This window comes from Schistocerca americana, chromosome X (genome assembly GCF_021461395.2).
Source record: "Schistocerca americana isolate TAMUIC-IGC-003095 chromosome X, iqSchAmer2.1, whole genome shotgun sequence".
NCBI lineage: Eukaryota > Metazoa > Arthropoda > Insecta > Orthoptera > Acrididae > Schistocerca > Schistocerca americana.
Window position 1 is genome coordinate 255,527,127 of NC_060130.1, and position 15,034 is coordinate 255,542,160.

Sequence of the window (15,034 nt, forward strand, 5' to 3'; positions counted from 1 at the left end):
ACATTGATTTTTTAACAGTTTTGCTCAGTATTTTGCTTTGAACAGCTTTATAGAGAACTTAAGCTCATTTCTCTCAGTATATATGCTAGTTTTACAGCTGTTATATTTTATATGGTTTGTAAAACATAGAGGAAACTGTAATGCCGATACCAATTAGTCTTTGAATTAAAGTAATAATAATTTGTAATACGTATTTGCGTGCAAGAATGGACATTATCAGCAGACTGAACTTCGATCACTCACAGGTTGTCAACACAAGAATTGCCAGGTAACAAGTGATGCCAGTTTCCTGAAAACCTCTGTCAATTTCCAGCAGCCAGTTGTTTTTAACTCTCATTGAGATGGCAAGACATGAATTCTTTTCGTCAGCTTATTGTTATTCATTCTGAGAATGTGACCACAAAATTTTAATCATATTTACCTGAAATCGAAGACATTTTCTCAATATGCTGTATAATTTCTGAAATTACCTTTTCCTCCAAATTCCTCCTAAGCAGACTGAGCCAAAAATTTTTCCCTATAATTTTTCTTCGTTGATTTTCTCTGTTTTGAATTAGTGATTTGCCTCAAATTACCTAAAATATAATGTTTTCAGTTAATTTAATGTTTCAGAATAATGATTTCTTTTGTTACATCTATTCAAGGTGATTGTGTAGGGTTTTAGTAATAAGGAGACAGTTTCTTTGTTACTTTGCAACTTAATCCTAAAGGTGAGCCAATTTCCCCTAGGTATCTGAATTTAGGTACATGAGACATTTTGTCAAATTTAGTTACCAAATGTTGTTCCTTCCATTTACTGAGTGTTTATATATGAGGCTAATCCCAAAAGTAAGGTCTCCTTTTTTTTTTATAAGTACAGAACTGTGTTTGTGTGGCAGTTGATCACACTGTTATTGAAGAGTGCTTCACGTGCTGTGTGTAAACATGAGCACGCCGCACTGAGGCACTCAGTCTTGGCTTGGCAGCCATTGAGAATGGAGCTCCCATTGGATGTTACCGCCAAGTGTGAATTGCACACAGTTATTCAGTTTTTAAAACGTAAAGGGCACTGTGCCAATTGAAATCTATCACCAATTGACAAAAGTGTATGGTGAGTCGTGCATGGATGTCAAAAATGTTTGTAAGTGGTGTAGAGAGTTTGCAGCTGGTTGGACCGAAATTCACGATAAACAAAGGAGCGGGAGACCATCAGTTTCTAAGGAGACAGTGTTGAAGGTTGAGCAAAGCATGCATGAAGATCAGCAGATCACCCTGGATGATCTCTGCACGTTGGTTCCTGAGGTTTCTCAAAGCACCGCTGACAGAATTTTAACGGAAACATTGAACTACCGGAAGGTGTATGCAAGATGGGTGCCACGCATGCTGACTGAGGACCACATGCGGCAACGAGTTGATGCTTCCCGCGCATTTCTTCACTGCCTTGCAGCCGAAGCGGACAACTTTCTGGACTCAATTGTCACGGGTGACAAAACCTGGGCATACCACTTTACACCTGAGACCAAGCAACAATCATGCCAGTGGCAGCATCCTTCTTTAAACAAACACAGTCTGCCAGTAAAGTCATGACAACCGTTTTTTGGCATCAGAAAGGGGTATTATTGGTCGACTTTATGCCCACTGGGACCACAATTTATGCTGACAGGTACTGTGAGACTCAAACGGGCAATTCAGAACTGAAGAAGAGGAATGTTGAGCAAGGGCGTACACATTCTCCATGACAACGCTCGCCCACACATCGCTCGGCAAACCGTTGCTCTCTTGCAACAGTTTCAGTGGAACATAATCACCCATCCACCCTATAGTCCTGACTAGGCACCCAGTGACTATCACCTGTTCCCCAAGGTAAAAGAACATTTGGCCGGAAAGCACGTCAGCTCCCATGACAGGGTGAAAGAAGAGGCTCATAACTTTCTAAACAGCATGGCGGCGAGGTGGTATAACATGGGCATACAAAAACTGCCACAGCGTCTACAAAAATGAATCGACAGAAATGTTGATTATGTCGAAAAATAGCTAAATGTTCAAGCTGTAAACTGATGTAAACCATTGTAGAAATAAACAGGTCTATGTACTTATAAAAAAATAGGAGACCTTACTTTTGGGATTACCCTCGTATTACATAAAGTTACAGCCTCGGCAAAAACATCTTCAAGTTAATCAGAGAACCGACTCATGAAGATAACATCTTAGATATGCTGGTGACAAGCAGACTCAAACTTTTCAACTCAATTAGTGTAAAACAGGTATAAAAAGGAATACAAAGAAAGCGTAGAAGATATTTATGCTTAGCAAGAGTGACAAACAGATTTCAGATTACTTGAGTGGTCAGCTTGGAAATTTAATCTCCAGCCCTCACAGTGTTGAGCATCTATGGACATAGTTCAAGAGCATTGTATGTTTTTCTTTAGACAAGTATATGCCGAACAAAATTGTGAGGGATGGAAAAGACCCACCATGCTGGAAAGCTGTCATGAAAGGAAAGAGTGCTTCACTGCAAGTGTAAACATAGCCAAAACCTAACAGACAAGCAAAAACTAAATCAAGCCAAAATTAGTGTAAGCAAGACTATGCTTGAATCGTTCAATGAATTGGAAAGTAAAATTCTACCGATTTGACAGAAAATCCTAAGAAGTTTTGTTGTTATGTTAAATCAGTAAACTGATTGACGCCATCTGTCCAGATACTCTGTGGCCTAGTGACATTGAAGTGTAGGATGATACAGAAAAGGCTGAAGTATTAAATCTCTTTTTCCAAAACTGTTTTGCAGAAGAAGATTATACTGTTGTTCCTCCTTTAAATTGTTGCACAAGAGACAAAGTGATAGATATGGAAATAAGTAACCATGGGGTAAAAATGCAATTGAAATCACTCAACAGAGGAAAGTCCATTGGCCTGATTAGATATCATCTCGATTCTGCATGGAGTATGCAGTAATGTACAGTAGGTCTCTAGAGGAGCAAAGTGTTCCTAATGTTTGGAAAAAGGCATAGGTCATTCTCATTTTCAATAAGGGACATCGAATAGACACACAAAACTGTAGGCCTTTATCTCTGATGGCAGTCTGTTGTAGAATTTGGGAATATGTCTTAAAATACTAGTGTATTATGACTTTTCTGAGGAATCAACATGGGTTCTAAAAACAATGATCATGTGAAATCCAGCTCACACTGTTCATCCACAAGACCTAGAAAGCAGTAGATACATGTACCCAGATAGACTCCATTTTCTTTTGCTTCAGGAAGGCATTTGATACAGTTTTGCACTGCCACCTAATAAACAAAATAAGAGTGTATGGAATATCAGAGCAACTGTATGATTGGATTGGAGAGTTTGTAGCAAAAAGAACACAGCAATTTCATTCTGAACAGAGAGAAGTCTTCACCAAGGGAGTGTTATAGGACCATTACTTTTCACAATATACAGGGTGTTAAAAAAAGTGTTGAATATTTTGATAGGTGGTAGTAACCATCAAAACAAGAAAAAAATTACAGTAAAGATGGGTCGAGAAATGCATACTTTCTGAGATCTGTACACTCGTCCATTGTGGCTAAAGGTGTTAGGTTGTGAATATGTCTGCCTCCATTACAGACAAGGTAAACATCAAGGAAACAAATACTGTGTGGGTACAGAGGTTGCCTCAGTTATCTGTCAGCAGGGTTCACTATAGTACATGTCTCATTGTATTGATGACATATTCTAGTGTACACATCAGTCTTAGCATTGGGTAGTCTATAGGCAGTTGAGTTTTGTTGTAGGTAATTTAGTTTCAGTCTTGTTAGTGTGCATTATTGTGCAGTAAAATACTTGCAATGCTGGCTATGTAATGTAGTGCTGTATCTATACTTACAAAAATGGCTTAATTGTTATGTTTACTGTTATTGTGATGCCTGTACTGTTCTGTAGACGAATGGTCAGTCATTTTATTTTCCCGTACACATGTTAGCAATGGAAGCATATTACCCCACAAGTGATGTGGGGATTATGATTTTCTGCTATGGGCCAACAGATGGAAGTAGCCTCTGAGTCCATGCCTTCTACACAGAAAAAGATCCATGTGTACCATCCAATAAAATGTTCGGCCACCATTTGAAGCATCTTAAGGACATAGGTTCTCTAGGATCCCACAGGGCGAACTGTGGATGGCCTTGGTCAGTCACATACCTCAGAGCAACATAAGGCATGAACCAGCTCTTGTCTGGGCAGTAATACATGAATAATTGCTGGACCCATACCATGTTCAGTGCATCCAGGCCAGATCATCACCATAGCAGATTGCAGTTCCATCAATGGCTCCTTTCTGTGACATATTTTATTTACCAATGAGGTGGGGTGCAGAAGAGATGACGTTTCGAACATTCATAACAAGCATCTGTGGACTGATGGAAATCCCTATGCAGTTGCAGAAAGAGGGCATCAACATAGTTTCTACATCAACATATGGATGATAAATTACTGGGACCTACCACAAATATTAAATGGGGTTCACTATCACCAATTGCTTACTAACATGCTTCCTTTAAGTTGTTGGAGGATGTGCCTTGTCAGCAAGGCTATATGTATGGTTTATGCATAATGGTGTGCCAGCACATTTCCTTCACAGTGCACATGGGCATCTAACGCTGATGTTTCAGGACCATTGAATTGGCCGGGGAGCTCCCCACACTTTGGTCTCCCTGTTCCTAAGACTTCAGTTCCCTAGATTTTTGGTTATGTGGATACTTGAAGGCATTAGTCTACACCACACCAGTCAGTGATATCCAGACACTACAGGATCACATCTTTAATGCATGTTAGCACTTACAACAACCACCATTTGTATTTCAAAGAGTGTGTGATTCCTTACGGCAAAGGGCAGAGGGGTTCATTGCCATGGACATACATCATGTTGAGCACTTCCTGCAGCAAGTGTCATGAATGGATATCAGGTTGAAGCTCTCCTGTGAACAAGTATACAGATCTCAGAAAGTATGCATTTCCAGACCCATGTTTATTGTACTTTTTTGTCCTGATTTTGGTGGGTAATACCACCTCCCAAAATATTCAACACAATGTTTTATCACCCTGTATATAAATGACATAGTAGATAACTTCGGAAGTTCCATGAGGCTTCATGTGGATGATGCTGTTGTATACAGAGAAGTCACAACACTAGAAAATTGTATCAAAATGTATGAAGAGCTGCAGAGGATTGACACTTTGTACAGGAAGTGGCAGTTGACACTCAACATAAACAAATAGATAGAAAGGCCCTTTATTGTATGATTACATGATTGCAGAACAGTCACTGGAAGCAGTTACTTCCAAAAAAATATTTAGGAGAATGTGTACAGAGTGATTTGAAGTGGAACGACCACGTAAAATTAATCACTGGTAAGACAGATGCCAGGCTTGATTCATTGGAGCAGTCTTCAGGAAATGTAGTCCATCAACAAAGGAAGTGGCTTACAAATACTTGTTCAACTAATACTTGCATGTTGCCCATCAGTCTGGGATCCGTACCAGACAAGAATGGTAGAGGAAATAGAGAAGATCCAAAGAAGAGCAGCTTGTTTCATTGAAGGTTCATTTAGCAAGTGTGAAAGCATCGTGGAGATTCTCATCCAACACCAGTGGCAGACACTGCAAGAGAGGCATTCTGCATCACAGTATGGTCTGCTGTTAAAGTTTTGAGAGTGTATGTTCTTAGAAGAGTCAACTAGTGTATTGCTTCCTACTATGTTAATCTTGCAAAGAGACCATGAAAAGAAAATTGAGAGATCTGAGACTACACACAGACTTACCAGCAATAATTCTTCCCATGAACCATACGCAACTGGAACAGGAAAAGGGGGAAAGTGACAATGGTACACAAAGTATGTTCCACCACACACAGTAAGGTGGATTGCAGAGGACGGATGTAGTTGCTGAGGGAATGAGATTAGAAAATGAGGCACTAAAGGTACTAGATGAGTTTTGCTACTTGGGCAGTAAAATAACTCATAATGGCTGAAGTAGAAAGGATATAAAATGCAGACTGGCAATAACAAGAACAGCATTTCTGAAAAAGAGGAATATGCTAACATCTAATATAAATTTAAGTGTTGGGAAGTCTTTTCTGAAGATATTTGTCTGGAGTTTAGCCTAATACAGAAGTGAAACGTGAACAGTAAGCATTTCAGAGAAGAAGAGAATAGAAGCTTTTGAAATGTGGTGCTGTCAAAGAATGCTGAAGATTGGATGGGTGATTTGAGTAACAAAAAAGGAGGCACTGAGCTGAATAGAGAAAAAAATGAAGTTTTGGGTCAACTTGACTAAAAGAAGGAGTTGGTTGATATGACACATTGTGAGGCATCAAGGAATAATCAGTTTGATAATCGATGGAAATGTGGAGCATAAAAATTGTAGAAATATCAAGGATTGAATACATTAAAGAGGTTCAAATAAACATATGTTGCAGCAGTTATATAGAGATGAAGAGACATTCACAGGGTGGACTAGCTTGGAGAACTGCACCAAACCAGTCTTCAGAGGTTAGAGGCACCATGTCACTCATTGCGCGGCCCCTCCTGTCAGAGGTTCAAGTCCTCCCTTGGGCATGGGTGCGTGTGTTGTTCTTAGCATAAGTTAGTTTAAGTAGTGTGTAAGTCTAGGAACCGATGACCTCAGCAGTTTGGTCTCGTAGTAATTCACACACATTTAAACATTTTTGAGGACCACAACAACAAAAATTAAAAAGATATGTAGAGGAAGCATTGAGCAGCAGACAGGTACGTTTAAAAGTAGGCTGTTGGAAAAGCTACCAGACCAAGTCCTTCGTCAAATGTAGACACATGTTCACTCATGCACAAGTCACACACACATTGTCACTGTCACCTCCGGGCACTGAACCCCGACTGAGTAAGTAATCTTGGTTGAGGTGGATAGTGGGCATACGGAAGAGATGTGAAATGGTGAGGGGGAGGGATAACAAGGGAGGTTGGACAGAGATGCTGCAGTACTGCCTGTGTGAGTGTGTAGGGATATGGAGGGGACATGATGGTGGGCTGCCACTAAGTACAGCATCTGGAGGCTGTGTTTTAGTGGGAGGACAGGCAGAGAAGAGGAAAGGACTATGTGGGTGCACTGGTGGATGAGGGGGGAGGGTAGAAGGCATGTGTGAGGCTGTAGTGGAAGCAGAGCAGGGAATAGAAACAAGTGGAGGACAGGGACTAGCAAAGATTGAAGCCAGAGGGATTATGAGAGAGTTGCAGGGAAAGTTCCCAGTTGCGCAATTCAAAAAAGAAGGTGTTGGCGGAAAGTACCCAGATAGCACAGACTGTGAAGCAGTCATTGAAGTCGAGTATACTGTGTTAAACTGCGTGCTCAGCAACTGGGTGGTCCAGCTGTCTTTTGGGTACATTCTGGTGATGAGCCTTCAGGCAGACAGCTTGTTAGTGGTCATGCCCATGTAGAATGCCACACAGTGATTACATATAAGTTGGTAGACCACAAGGTTGCTTTCACAGGTGCCCCTGCCTTTGATGGGGTAGGAAATGTTTGTGACAGGATTGGAGTTGGTAGTAGTGGGAAGATATATGGGACAGGGATATGAGCCATAGGGCAAGATGTTTGGACCACTGGTGGAATAGGGACGGACAAGGATATTGCATAGGTTGTGAGGGTGGCAGAATACATTTGTGGGAGAGATGGGAAGTATATTTGTCATTTTTGGGTATGATGAGAGATAGCTGAAATCCTGGTGTAGAACATCATTCAGATGCTCTAATCCTGTGTGGTGCCAAGTAGAGACCAGAAATGAGATCTGTATTCTCACTTTAAACTCACCAATGGGTGTCACCGTATGCATGGAGACTAAACTCGACACTCGCTACCACTGCTCAGTAAACTGAAAACTCGTCACTTGAGCTTGTTGTTGGGTACAAGTGGACTGTACAAGTGTAGAAAGGGGAGTGAGTACACAAGTTCATAAGTGTAACCACATACTTGTGGCATTGTCACTACATACACAACAGTTGGGCAAGACGATTATCTATGGCACAATCCGTATCACTTCAGGCAGGGGGGTTACCTTCATAGTCTCAGATGTTATTGCATTTAGCATATGTTAAAATTCAGGCGTAAGTAAGAAATATATATTTTTTTGTTTTCTCCAAACAAATTCCTGCCCCGAGATGACACTGCGAACACCATCTCAAAGGTGCTAATTTCGGAAAAAATTTTAAAACGCTGTAGCTCTGTAACAGTTCTAGATATTTTGTTAGAGTTTTTTTTTTATTTGAAAGACAATTGCTTTATGATTACAATGGTATCCTCCATTTGGACATATCTGTCAAAGTCCTTTTGAATTTTTTTTTATAATTTACAGATTTTTTTTCCTAAAAATGCCAATCCAGAAAAGTTATATTTTTTTGTGTTGTACTATATTCTCTGTAAAGGAGAGCCTCCACTTTTAAGTTGGACACGTCTTATTCCGATCCCCCCCCCCCCCCCCCCCCCCAAGGGTAATGTATGTCTTCACTGAAGTTGTTTCTTACTAATTTCTTTGTTACAGTGTTTATTTCTATTGTGTTTGTTGCAGTTATTTCCTATCAGTTTCTTTGTTGCAGTTATTTCTTTTCACTTTCATTGTTGCAGATATTCTTACACTTCATTGTAGTTTCTTTGTAGTGGTTGTTCATTGCAGGTTTCTGTGTTGTTCAGTGCTAATTTGTTTACTGAAGGTGCTTCGAAGAAATCTGAGACCATCCAGTGAGTTCTGTGTTTTCATGAGGAGTTTTCCAATTGACACAGTTGCAGTGTGTTTTGTGAAAAGGACTGTTTGAAAAGTCTCCTGACTGGGGTCATGGGAGAGTGAAGTGTGCTGACTATTTGCATATCCATAAAAGAGTGCTATAAAAGACAAACAAAAAAACAGACTTTGTTCAGGTTGGGAATAAGTTTTCTCATTTGAAGATTCTGTTTCAAAGTGAAGATGTTTCCAGTGACGACTCTTTGTGTTCTAAATGTTTTGACAGAATAACAACATTTATAATATCTGAACAAGGTGAAGCCTCCCATGGTGCAGATGATGGAGATTTTGCATCAGTAGAGGAAGACGTAAATAACCTGAATCAATCAACTACAGTGGTAGGTATTGGTCCTGTTAAGAAACTGTGGTCAGTGAAGTCGAGTCATAAGCTCTATGCCTCAAGAAAGTGCAGAGAAATTACTAAACCTGTAGATCAATACACTACAGCAAAACTGACCACACTCTTCAAAGTAGAAATTTCATCTTCAGAAAAAATGAACCAAAGCACTCTTGCATCTCTTTCCAGGAATTTTTCACAAATTTCAATTCAGCTGTTGAATATTGTGCATCCTACAGTGAAAAGGTGCAAGTTTTAACTATTATCCCAGAGAAATTTTCAAAGAAAACAATTTTGAAGCACATTACATCAGTATCAAAGTACATGGGAGACAAATCAAGAAATGTGAGGTCTGTAAAAGGAGTCTTTGGAAGACCAGATCCCTATTATGGTCACCCTGTCGAAGCAACTCAAGTTCAAATAGTGCAGTCATTTTATCTGGAAGATAAATGGGACTCTTCTCACCAGAGTGCCAACAAAAAAGACACTATAACTGTACAAGTTGAAGGTCAGAAAGTTGCGAAAGTGAAGGGGTACATGACTTACAATATAAAGAAACTTTTGCAATTTATAAGAGCAACTATATAACTTTACATATTGGAAGATCAAAATTTTATGCGCTATGACCTAAGTGGGTAGTTCCACACCCAACTACAGATGTCTGTTTATGTATGTACTGTGCAAATTTTGAACTTTGTGTGGTAACTTTGAAGAACTTACTGGAGCGTGTGACATATAACACCTTGGTTGGGCGTGTGAAGTCATTAGTGGTCTGTGACGTAAAGCGAGAGACTTGTTTGTTTCAAGAATGTGGTGACTGCCCTGGAAAGGGAGGACTGTCTTTACAGAAACTTGGCCTGAAGGGCGTAGCAGATAACTCTGTAGAAATTATGTATGCAACATTGGAGGAAAATAAACTAATTAAGAAAACTGTTGCCTTTGACAGTTTCATTGATGAATGTGGTAAATTGCCAGTGAAAGCAGTACCATACCAGCATGTGAAGAAATTGCAATAACAACACATTGCAGAAGTGAAAGGCTGTGCACAGGCTGAAGAACTATGTTTAGTGCTTCACTGTGATTTTGCTGAGAACTGGTCTGTAATTCTCTCACAAGAAGTACAAGGGTATCATTGGAGTAATGACCAGGTATCAATTTTTACAGGAGTGACATATTTTCAAAACAAGACCACAAGTGTTGCAGTCACAGGACATGACTCAGTACATGCTTTGCTAGCAATGCACAAAATTCTTCAACTGCAAACAGGGGCAGAGAAGATCATCATCATTTCTGATGGTGCTCCTAGTCATTTTAAAAATCGCTATCAGCTGTTTGAACTGAGTAAGTCACTTGTGCCAACTGACTGCGTATACAGTGCTACTGGTCATGGGAAGGGGCCTTGTGATGGTGTACGAGGCCCGCTGAAGCACCATGCTACAAAACATAATCTTCCCAGGCCAAATACAGCTGTGATTCAGAATGCTGAGGATTTCACGAGAGTTGTGAAATCTTACACATCCACAGCCCTCATTCTCTTGTCCAAAGAGGGAATCAAAGAATTCCGTGAGCAGAAAAGGAAGAATGGTCCAAACAAACTACGCCTGTGAAAGGCATTCAGAAGATACATTTTTGGACTCAAAGTGATGGGTGAACTCATATTGCACATACTTTAAAGAGCAAGAAAGAAGAAATTTTGTTCATTTGGCCAACACCTCAGAAACAGCAGGATAACATTCAGATTCACAACTTGAGAAGGGGGCTGTTTGTGCTGTATGTATATGACTGTGATTGGTGGATTGCAGTGGTTATAGGCATCAGTTATGAGTTAAATAAAATTGTAGTGAACTTTATGCTACCACATGGATCAGCTGCTGGATATAAGTTTCCAGCTGAAGGACAGCAACAATGCAATCAGTGCTCACTTCCTGTTCACAATGTTTAGAAGATTGTAAGTGCTCCATTTCCTATTGATTCAACAGAAAGGCATCACTATATATCAATGGAAGATATTGAAGCAGTGGAACACATTTTTAATTCATTGACTGGCTAATTTCAGTACAAAACAGAGTGCACAGAAGTCGTATAAATTGAAAATTTTAAGTCCTTGGACCTTTCACATACATTTTGGAACCATTTAAAATGCTTGAAAAATGAGTCTCTTACTCATCTTTCAAAACTAAAATTATGTTAAACAAGACTAGGTTTTGATTTTTATGAACCTGTTGTGTGATAATAAAACAGGCTTTATGTATGACAAAAATTTGAATTGTTCATTAAACATGTTCAACCTAAAAGTGGAAGCTCTCTTTTTCAGGGAATGTAGAACTATGTGGTACTAATCAACAGAAAAAAAATCAAAATTTACTGGATTGGCATTTTTGAAAAAAAAAAAATCCATAAATTATAAAAAAGTTCAAAATGATATAGTAGAACTTTGACAGTTAAGTCCAAATGGAGGATTTCTTTGTAATCATAAAGCAATTATCTTTCAAATAAAACAAAACCAACAAAATATCTAGAACTGTTCCAGAGATATGGCATTTTAAATTTTTTTCCAAAATTTGCATCTTCTGTATCTTGGAGCAGAATTTGTTTTTGAGAAAACAAAAAATACATGTTCCTTGCTTAGTCCTTCATTTTAACATATGCCAAATTCAATAACATCTGAGACAATGAAGGTAAGACTTTTTCCTAGCCTGCCTGAATTGATATGCACCTTGTACTGAAACCACCCACCGCATTTTTTTGTCTGTATATGAAGGCTAATCTCAGAAACTACTGAAGGATTTTGATACATTTTTAATAGATAGGCTGATTCACAAGGAAGGTTTGTGCATATTATTTATTACCACTGTGCCAGACAACATTCTACCTTGCACTACCATGGAGACTGCCTTAACATGCCTGTTTGTAGCTGTGTTTATTAAAAACCAGCCTGAGATCACTTAATGATGCTTATGAGTGATGAGACAACTCTTTTTCACTGGTTATCATAACTTTAAGAAATTCCTGAGAGACAGTGGTCCCCCACCTAGGCATAACAAGGAGATTGTTGGAAATGCTCATTAAATTTAAATAGTATTATATCATATTAGGGGCAGTCAAATGAAAAAGAGACAGATGGGATAAATGTAAGTATACTGTCTATTATTTCAAAAGTAATCACCACAACTGTTAATAGGCTTATCCAACTAGACAAGACAGCCAATGCCTGTATGGAAAAATGTTTGTGGTTGCTTAGGGAACCATTATTGTGCTGAGGCGAGCATCTCTACACTTGAAGCAAATCAATGACCATGATTGTCTTTCTTCAGGGCTCAAAAAATACAGGAATCACAAGGGGGGAGGTTTTGACTGTATGGAGAATGTGAAAGGGTTTCCCAACAAATTTCTGTAGCGTAATCGAAGCAACAGGTACGCCAGCTCTGTGAAAAAAATTAATGACCTTTTTCTTTGACTGCAAAGGCCTGCTGCCCATTGACTTTCTATAACACGGCCCACAATTACTGCACTGCGGTACATGGACACTTTGAAAAAAAAAAAACTTAAGTGCACCATCCAGCCCAAATGCCCAGGAATGTTGATGGGTGGCATCATTCTGTTGCAGGATAATTCCTGCCTGCATGTTGCTGAGGTGGTTTCAAGTATACTGCAAGAGTTTCTCTAGGAAGCCTTTACACATCCTCATCCTGAAGAAAGACATTTGTGCCCGTCAATTTACTTTGGATGAAAAGTTGCACACAAGCGTTCAATCATGGCTCTGTAGGCAGCAGCAAATATTTTTCCATGAAGGTATTGACTGTCTTGTATCACTGTGGGATAAATGTATTAACAGTTATGGTGATTACTTTCGAAATACTTTTTTCCATCTGTCTCATATTCATTTGACTGCCCCTTATGATATTTCATTAATATGTGAATAGTATCAATATCAATTGACCTAAGTCACAAGCATTTAATAGGTCATTGTGGCTCTGAACCAATAAAATGTCATCCATGACATTACGGCCCAGTTGACTGTGATGCTCAGTAACAACTAAACCTCTGACATTTCTCTCACTAGATCCACTTGATGCCGGAATATGCAATAAACAGGCTAGAGAAGGTACTGTCATTTCATTTTCTTTCCACTTTCCACGAATATCAGTTTCTGACCCTGCATCTGCTTCAGTAGCAGTGATTGAAAGGTACAACAGTACTTCGAGGTGTTTGTTCACATGGTCCAAATTTCTCACATACATCTGGAACGTCAGTGGATGTTGCGGTATTGATAGGCCTAGTGTACTTACGTGTGAACCATGAGCAACTAGAAAGAACATTGATCACAGTTTGTCGCAACTTTCCCTCATAATAATGTTCCAAATTCTTAGAGTAATAGTGTTGTTCACTCACCTGAAAAATATTTACACAAAGAACACCATCTTTTTTGAAAACATTATCTCTGTCTTCAATGCTCAACATCAAAAGTTCACAATGTGGTGAACACAAAAGTGTTGCGCTATTGTAGTACAAGAGCAGTTTAATCTCGTCATTCTATCCATCTATGTAACATTTAAATCTTAATTTAAGTATTGCCTTGACATCACTGTCTAATTCATTAGGACTCAAGTGATTATCCAGAAGTTTACTCCATCAGAGAAGTACAAAATGGAGAGTTGGATAGTTTTCTCATTCTAGATCATTACTAGTTTCTTTGAATGGCTTGATAAACAGGATAAGCTCATTTAGGATCTGCTCATCTATGTTCTGAAGTCTACTTAACTCCTTTTGTGGGAGGTACTCCTTAATCTCAATCAGTGCACCAGATACTGAAATCAGCATGTCTAGCAAAGTATTCCAACAGACTTCAACCTCTTTGTTTGAGTGTTTTTGTGAGTCTCTTTGAAAGGCTTGCCTCTTACAGCATTCCACTAGTACTTAACATAACTTTATATTCCCTCATACACAAGTTAGTTTTGGCTATGATTGTGAAAACTCTGATTTAAAAGTATGTTTGAACAAAGTGTTGAGATAATGGCAAGTACAAGGAAGTCTAGTGAAGTCTTTCAGAGCTGTATGTGTGTTCTAACCTTGATCTATTAAGAAAGATGCTGACTTCATTAAGTCCTCAGAAATTTGCAAGGACTCAGAATGGTAAACAAGCTCCTATAACACATAAGCTACTATTTTGATCTATTAAGATTTGCAAGGACTCAGAATGGTAAACAAGCTCCTATAACACATAAGCTACTATTTTTTTTCTTATAAGGAAATAGGGTGGTAAATAGTAATGTGTTCTTCATGTACCATGTTTCACCAATACTGGATGATACACTCACTGTAGTGCAGGTTATTTTATGTGCACCATCCATTTGTATATCAATTTGGGAAGAAGTTCTTTTATCAGTAATAGCAACAGTCACTCATGAAACCAACACCTTTTTAATAGCATCAGCAATGAAATTACTTGGTTTTTAACCGTAATCAAATGTCATAGTATAGCTTCCACATCACATTCGCTACCCATTTCACCTCCTACAGTCCTGAGTGCTTGGCTTGTGATTTTGAAACCTGATGTTTGAACCATACTGAATGGTCGAAGATCTTCGCAGCACATGAGTGCCACTGAATCACAAATAGCGCACATTTTCGGCACAATGATATAACAGTGAGTTTTAGTTATGTACCTTGTTTTTTTTTTGATGGAGCACATATGTTTCCCATGGTGGAGGTTGCATAAAAAATAATATAAGCAAGATAATGAAATTGGTTTTTGGAAAATGAGGGGAGAGCATTTTTCCATCTGCTTCCGTATCTTCACAATATCCAGGTAAACCAGATTTTTTTCAATGGAATAATGTAACTTTTTAAGGGCAATCAATAGCTGGTGAAATGGGAATCAGTGCATGTTTGCAACAACACAAGTGAAGAAATTAGATGTTTATTTTTTA

The 15,034-nt window shown here is 38.9% G+C and overlaps 1 protein-coding gene across 1 annotated transcript in view; it reads left to right on the top strand.

Moving 5' to 3' along the window:
• The window catches only part of LOC124555716 (run domain Beclin-1-interacting and cysteine-rich domain-containing protein), a 170,947-nt gene that overhangs the window by 127,610 nt on the left and 28,303 nt on the right, over positions 1–15,034 (top strand). The gene's annotated exons all lie outside the window — the stretch shown is intronic.